Raw genomic sequence first — 7903 nt, forward strand, 5'->3', positions numbered from 1 at the left:
ATTTTGACCCTCAATTGATCAATAAACTTTCAATTTTTTTTAATTTAACCCCTGATTCAATCAATTTCAGTTCCTTTATTTATCTGTCTTTTCTAGTTTGGTCCTTAGATTCATATTTCTTCAATCAAGTCTCTAATTGGCCATCAAACTTCAATAGTTATGCAATTAAGCCCCTGGTTTAACCAAATCAGCTCTTAAAAATTGTTATTTGACCCCTGAACATTAATTTCTTCCAATTAAAGCCCAAATTAACTTAAAAATCAATTTTTCTTGCAATCAAATCCTTTATAAATTCAATTAAACCTTCAATAAAATTTAATTGAGTCCATAAACATTTAATTTTGGTCTTTTCTTCCTCAAGTTGAATTTTCTTTGTCAACAGGGCTCTCATCAGTCAAAATATACTGCCAAAATTCAATATTTATATTTTTGAACCTTCTCCACCAATTTTGGTCATTTTCTAGGTGTTCTGGTATCCTCTTCTCCCTGCTATTATTTTTAGGTTTTCTTCTGAATATATTTTTTGATTTTTTTGTTTTTTTAAGAAGAGGTGAATTTGGGGAATAACTCAAAAATGGGTTATGACAATATCTTTAGAACATCAATTTTAATACAAGTTTGTCCAATCTTTTACATTTCTATTATTATAAAAATCACAAAACTTATATACTATTATTGAAACATTGATGAGTCAACTTTTTATTTAAGATTTTTATTGCGGACTTGGCAGTCAGCCAAGTCCAAAGAACGTGGGTATGACGTGTTTGTCAAACCCAAGGTATTTAGACTTGGTGGACAGCCACGTCCAAAGTGCGTGGACTTGGTAGTCAGCCAAGTCCATGTAACGTGGGTCTGGCATTTTTGTCAAACCCAAGACACCTGGACTTGGCAAATGGCCAAGTTCAAAGAACGAGGACTTGGCGGTCAATCAAGTTCTAAATAACATAAGTCTGACATGTTTTCCAAACCCAAGACGTCTGGACTTGGTAGATAGCCAAGTCTACTATGCGTGGACTTGGTAGTCAGCCAAGTCCACATAACATGCGTCTAGGATGTTTTCCAAACCCAAAGCACTTGGACTTGGAGGACAGCCAAGTCCAAAGTGCGTAGACTTGGCAGTCAGCCAAGTCCATATAATATGGGTCTAGCATATTTGTCAAACCCAAGGCAATTGAACTTAGCAGATAGCTAAGTCCAAAGTGCATGGACTTGGCAATTAGCCAAGTCAAAGTAACGTGGTTTTGGCATGTTTAGCAGATGACACGATCAAAGAGCTAATGTTTTATCCCAAGTGCAGGAGTGTCAAAGTAATAAATAACCCGACAAGACCTGGGTCGATCCACAGAGAGGTCAATTATAAATATATTAACAAAGAGTTAAAGAGATCTTTAATATGTGAGATTAATGTGAGGATTAAACAATAATAAAAACAGATGTCAAGATTAGAGGGTCCACTAATGGTATTAGAAATAAGTATAGCATAAACTCTTTTTATTACTCAATTGGAAACTGTCGCACCCTCGCGGCGGAGCGCGGCGTCGCGGCGATCCTCGATTGGTTTCAGGGTCTTTGTTTTCTTTGTGAATAAGGGAGTCGCCACCTAGTATTATGGTCACTAGGAACCCTAACTGGTCTTTCAGAGATTCTAAGGCAAGGGACTGGTTGCGTAAAGGGAAGGTATTAGCACCCCTAGTATGCCCTACCTAAGGTAAGCTGCTTGGTGTTTGGTTTGTCTTATAATTGCTATGGTGTTGGTATTTCCTAATTCCATCAGTTTTTCTAAGTTTGATTCTAACTAAATTTATTAAGATAGAAATCCAAGGAGATTCCATGTGCTTTACAAGCTCATTTTTCCCTTGGTATTTCAAGAGTTTGCGACTCGTAAATTGCAAGGAGGAGGGACAAAAATTTAGAAATCTAGGGTGCTTTAAAAAACCTATTTTTTTGTCTTAGTGTTTTATACTCTCACGGCTCGTAAACCATGGAGTAAAAAATTGAAATGTCCTCGATTATAATCAAGGCTTCTTTCAAGGATGTGTGCGGATTTATTACTCCCAATAATATTTTGGATATTCGTCCTTTAAGGATTTCTTTATCCAAACATTAGCGGTGAATAATAGATGAATTCCCCCCAAAATAAGATTTTTATATTTTTTGGAATATTGGCCAATACCCTTTGGAGTTTTACAAACATGTTGTAAAATCCAGAAATGCAAGAAAACAATTTTTTGGTGTTTAAGAAATCCATGCGAAAACACATTTTTAAAACTTCCAATATTTTTTGTACTGAGGAACCGGGGAAGGGGGCTGTTGTTTCTTCATCATCAGCTCCCTTTTCTATTCGTATCCTTCCATGCTTTTAAATTGAAATAGCCGGCCAGGTCTGCTTTATTTTCTAGTCCGTGATATATATGTGTTATAAAAGCATGCCGTCCCAAGCTCTTCCTTTTTGTATGAAACTAGCATGGCAGTTTCTCCCGGATTGTTAAAAAGAAAATAGATCATGAGTCATGGTCACATGCAGTAGGATTTTGATTTCAAAATTTCTTAGAAAGATGGGAGTTTTCTAAGAATCTTAAGATGGGACCCGATATTGAGACCATTCCTTAGAAAAGCATGGAGTTTTCTAAAGAATTTTAAGATGGGACCCGATATTGAGACCATTCCTTAGAAAAGCGTGGAGTTTTCTAAAGAATTTTAAGAGGGGCCGGTTACCTGATATTGAAACCGTTTCTTAGAAAAGCGTGGAGTTTTCTAAGAATTTTAAGATGGGCCGGTCACCTGACATTGAGACCGTTTCTTAGAAAAGCATGGAGTTTTCTAAGAATTTTAAGATGGGCCGGTCACCCGATATTGAGACCATTCCTTAGAAAAGCGTGGAGTTTTCTAAAGAATTTTAAGAGGGGCCGATGACCTGACATTGAAACCGTTTCTTAGAAAAGCGTGGAGTTTTCTAAGAATTTTAAGATGGGCCGGTCACCTGATATTGAGACCGTTTCTTAGAAAAGCATGGAGTTTTCTAAGAATCTTAAGATGGGCAGGTCACCCGATATTGAGACCATTCCTTAGAAAAGCGTGGAGTTTTTTAAAGAATTTTAAGAGGGGCCGGTTACCTGACATTGAAACCGTTTCTTAGAAAAGCGTGGAGTTTTCTAAGAATTTTAAGATGGGCCGGTCACCTGATATTGAGACCGTTTCTTAGAAAAGCGTGGAGTTTTCTAAGAATCTTAAGATGGGCAGGTCACCCGATATTGAGACCATTCCTTAGAAAAGCGTGGAGTTTTCTAAAGAATTTTAAGAGGGGCTGGTTACCTGACATTGAAACCGTTTCTTAGAAAAGCGTGGAGTTTTCTAAGAATTTTAAGATGGGCCGGTCACCTGATATTGAGACCGTTTCTTAGAAAAGCGTGGAGTTTTCTAAGAATCTTAAGATGGGCAGGTCACCCGATATTGAGACCATTCCTTAGAAAAGCGTGGAGTTTTCTAAAGAATTTTAAGAGGGGCCGGTTACCTGACATTGAAACCGTTTCTTAGAAAAGCGTGGAGTTTTCTAAGAATTTTAAGATGGGCCGGTCACCTGATATTGAGACTGTTTCTTAGAAAAGCGTGGAGTTTTCTAAGAATCTTAAGATGGGCAGGTCACCCGATATTGAGACCATTCCTTAGAAAAGCGTGGAGTTTTCTAAAGAATTTTAAGAGGGGCCGGTTACCTGATATTGAAACCGTTTCTTAGAAAAGCATGGAGTTTTCTAAGAATTTTAAGATGGGCCGGTCACCTGATATTGAGATCGTTTCTTAGAAAAGCGTGGAGTTTTCTAAGAATCTTAAGATGTGCCGGTCACCTAATATTGAGACCATTTCTTAGGAAAGCATGGAGTTTTCCAAGAATTTTAGGATGAGTAGGTCACCCGATAATCGGACCATTTCAAAAAAAATTTTGAAGTTTTTCTAGAAATCTTAAATAGGCAGGTCATCTGATAGGGAGACCATTGTTTAGGAAAAGCAGTGAGATTTAGCAGGATCAGACAGTTTATCTTTACAACACTTACTACGCGAAGCGCTTGACAAGTTTTGCTTCGTAAGCATTGTAAAGAGGGGACAACTGTTGTTACTCAATTTTGGACCCCACGTGCTGGAGACGGTGTATACCTCTTTTGAACAGAGTGTAGGAGTTTAGCTCATATTCGCCAGAAGATTGACAAAAGCACAGAAAGAAATATTTTGTTTTTTAACCTTGTTTGAGTTGTTTTCTGTTCTTTTTTATCCTTCCCCTTTACTACCAAAATCATCAGGTTTTCTTAGGTTGATCAGGAGTCTTCATAATGCTAAATTCGTTCTTTTTTATCTGGTCTTTAAGGTTGAATAAATCCCTCAGAATTTGCACTAAAAAAATAGTTCTACTGCTGTCGCAATTTTTTGTTTCAACTTAGGCTCTGATTCTGACTCAGTTTCGTACGATATCTAACCATCCTAGGTATATTCTGTCACTCATTACATGTTGAAAAATTGACGTACACCTTTATTAGGTCCTAGGGATCATTGTTCTTAGAGCAGATTCTCAGTCAGATTTGGATGCTCAGTATTGTCAGATCAAGAACCTTTTTGACCAACTAGATTACAACCAGTTTCTGTTATGTAAAAAGATTTTATCTCACTTCAACTCCTTCATCAAAGTTATAGTCCTAGACACGTAGATGAATTTGAGCTTTTGAATCACTTGATTTCGATATCAGAGGCTCAAGATGTTCCCGTTTGAATATCTAACGTGAAGGCAGAGAATTCTGCTGCGAGAAGGATATTGACCCGAGTCTGCACTAAAAAAACTCTATTTTTAGCCTAGTTTTTGTGATTTTTGTTCTTAGTTCATACTCTCAGTCATATCAGAATTCTCGGCATTCGTCAGTTTTTGAGTTAGACCCGGAGATCCCTTTCGACCAACCAAATTACTGCTAGATTCTGTTCTATAAAAAGATTTTATCTCACTTCGACATCTTCATCAAAGTTTTAGTCCTAGACGCGTAGATGAATTTGAGCTTTTGAATCACTTGATTTCGATATCAGAAGCTTAAGATATTCCCATTTGAATATCTAACGTGAGGGCAGAAAATTCTGCCGCGGGAAGGATATAGCCCAAGTTCGCGGGACTGATTCGAAGGATTTTTTTTGGACCAAGGACTGAATCGAAAAGTGTTAAAATGAGGGATTGAATTGAAGAATGATATTGAAAGCTGGAGAGGGGGGTTGGATCATCATAAATGACAAGATTTTTACCACACCGAATAAGGAAAATAGGACCTTGCAGCTGCACCCTCCAGCTGATTTCTTTCTTTTTTTTCTTTGCTGTTTTCCTTTCTCATCACGCCTGATTTTTGGAGCTGAAGACCACGTTTTTGTTGCCTCATTTCAAAGGGAGCAGCTGGCCCTATGGAAGGAAAGAAAAGAGCCACACCATCCTCTAAAACTGGAAAGAAATCAGACGTAAAGCACCAATACAAAATCAGAATATTGCAGTTTCCTTTTTGCGTTTTTTTACTGCAAATCAGTAGGGATTTGCGTCCTAGTATTAATGCATTGAATCCTTCCTAAATAGAGACATATTTAGGCTATATATAAGCCCTTCTAATGACCTAACAGAGGCGGAAAAAAGAGAGCAGAAAAATAGCAAAGAGAGAGCAGAAACAGAGGAGAAAAACAGAGAGTAAGGGACAGAAAAAAAAAAACACAGCAAAGAGAGACAACAAAAAAAACACAAGAGAGGCAGAGTAAAAAACGCAGTAAATAGAGGGAGTTTTTCTGTCTTGCATTCTGGTGTTATTTGGCAGAAAAGAGAGGAGAATAGAGAAAACAAATGTTCGCTTGGTTTTATTTCATCTTCTGCAGAAAAGAAAACAGTGAGACCTGCAGGTAAGTCTTAACTATCTTCTCCTTTGCTGCCTTTAAATCTGTTGCACCCGTTTTTTCCTTGCTTTGTACATTCGGTTTATTTTTACTATACAATGAACGCTCGCTTTGTTTTGTTCCTGCCGTGGCTTTGAGTTTTAGATGAGTGACTATGTTAAGAGGGCTAGCCTCTGGTGTTCTGGTAAGATGTTTTCTTTTGAAGTTTGAGATGGGCAGGTCACCCGATACTGAGACCATTTCTTAGAAAAGCGTGGAGTTTTCTAAGAATTTTAAGATGGGCAGGTCACCCGATATTGAGACCATTCCTTAGAAAAGCGTGGAGTTTTCTAAAGAATTTTAAGAGGGGCCGGTTACCTGATATTGAAACCGTTTCTTAGAAAAGCATGGAGTTTTCTAAGAATTTTAAGATGGGCCAGTCACCTGATATTGAGACCGTTTCTTAGAAAAGCGTGAGTTTTCTAAGAATCTTAAGATGGGCAGGTCACCCGATATTGAGACCATTCCTTAGAAAAGCGTGGAGTTTTTAAAGAATTTTAAGAGGGGCCGGTTACCTGATATTGAAACCGTTTCTTAGAAAAGCGTGGAGTTTTCTAAGAATTTTAAGATGGGTCGGTCACCTAATATTGAGACTGTTTCTTAGAAAAGCGTGGAGTTTTCTAAGAATCTTAAGATGGGAAGGTCACCCGATATTGAGACCATTCCTTAGAAAAGCGTGGAGTTTTCTAGGAATTTTAAGAGGGGTCGGTTACCTGATATTGAAACCGTTGCTTAGAAAAGCATGGAGTCTTCTAAGAATTTTAAGATGGGCCGGTCACCTGATAGTGAGACTGTTTCTTAGAAAAGCATGGAGTTTTCTAAGAATCTTAAGATGGGCAGGTCACCCAATATTGAGACCATTCCTTAGAAAAGCGTGGAGTTTTCTAGGAATTTTAAGAGGGGCCGGTTATCTGATATTGAAACCGTTGCTTAGAAAAACGTGGAGTTTTCTAAGAATTTTAAGATGGGCCGGTCACCTGATATTGAGACTGTTTCTTAGAAAAGCATGGAGTTTTCTAAGAAACTTAAGATGGGAAGGTCACCCAATATTGAGACCATTCCTTAGAAAAACGTGGAGTTTTCTAGGAATTTTAAGAGGGGCTGGTTACCTGTTATTGAAACCGTTTCTTAGAAAAGCGTGGAGTTTTCTAAGAATTTTAAGATGGGCCGGTCACCTGATATTGAGACCGTTTCTTAGAAAAGCATCGAGTTTTCTAAGAATCTTAAGATGGGAAGGTCACCCAATATTGAGACCATTTCTTAGAAAAGCGTGGAGTTTTCTAGGAATTTTAAGAGGGGCCGGTCACCCGATATTGAGACCATTTTTTAGAAAAGCATGGAGTTTTCTAAAAAAAATTTTGAGGTGGGCAGGTCACTCGATATTGAAACCATCCCTTAGAAAAAGCGTGGAGTTTTCTAAGAATTTTAGGAGGGGCCTGTCACCCGATATTGAGACCATTTTTTAGGAAAGCGTGGAGTTTTCTAAGAATTTTAATTTGAGTAGGTCACCCGTTATAATGAGACCACACACACATTTTTGTATTGGTTGTGGTTAAAGGAGATCGCCAGATGGGATCTCAGGTTAACCCAACCACACACAGAGTTTAGCTTTGGTTAAAAGGAAATCGCCAGATGGGATTTCAGGTTGACTGAGCTACATACCGACTTTACTTCGAATTAAAGGAGATCGCTAGATGGGATCTTAGGTTAACCCAACCACACACAGAGTTTAGCTTTGGTTAAAGGGAATCGCCAGATAGGATTTCAGGTTAATCGAGCTACACACCAACTTTGCTTCGGATTAAAGGAGATCGCCAGATGGGATCTCAGGTTAACCCAATCAAAAGGGTAGGTCGCCCGTGAAAATAGACCAGCGTGAGTATGTGGGCAGGTCGCCCCTGAAAATAGACCAGGTTTGGATGTGTGTGGGCAGGTCGCCCGTGAAAATAGAACAATTTTCTTTATA

The sequence above is a fragment of the Populus trichocarpa genome, chromosome 4 (genome assembly GCF_000002775.5).
Source record: "Populus trichocarpa isolate Nisqually-1 chromosome 4, P.trichocarpa_v4.1, whole genome shotgun sequence".
Taxonomy (NCBI): Eukaryota; Viridiplantae; Streptophyta; class Magnoliopsida; order Malpighiales; family Salicaceae; genus Populus; species Populus trichocarpa.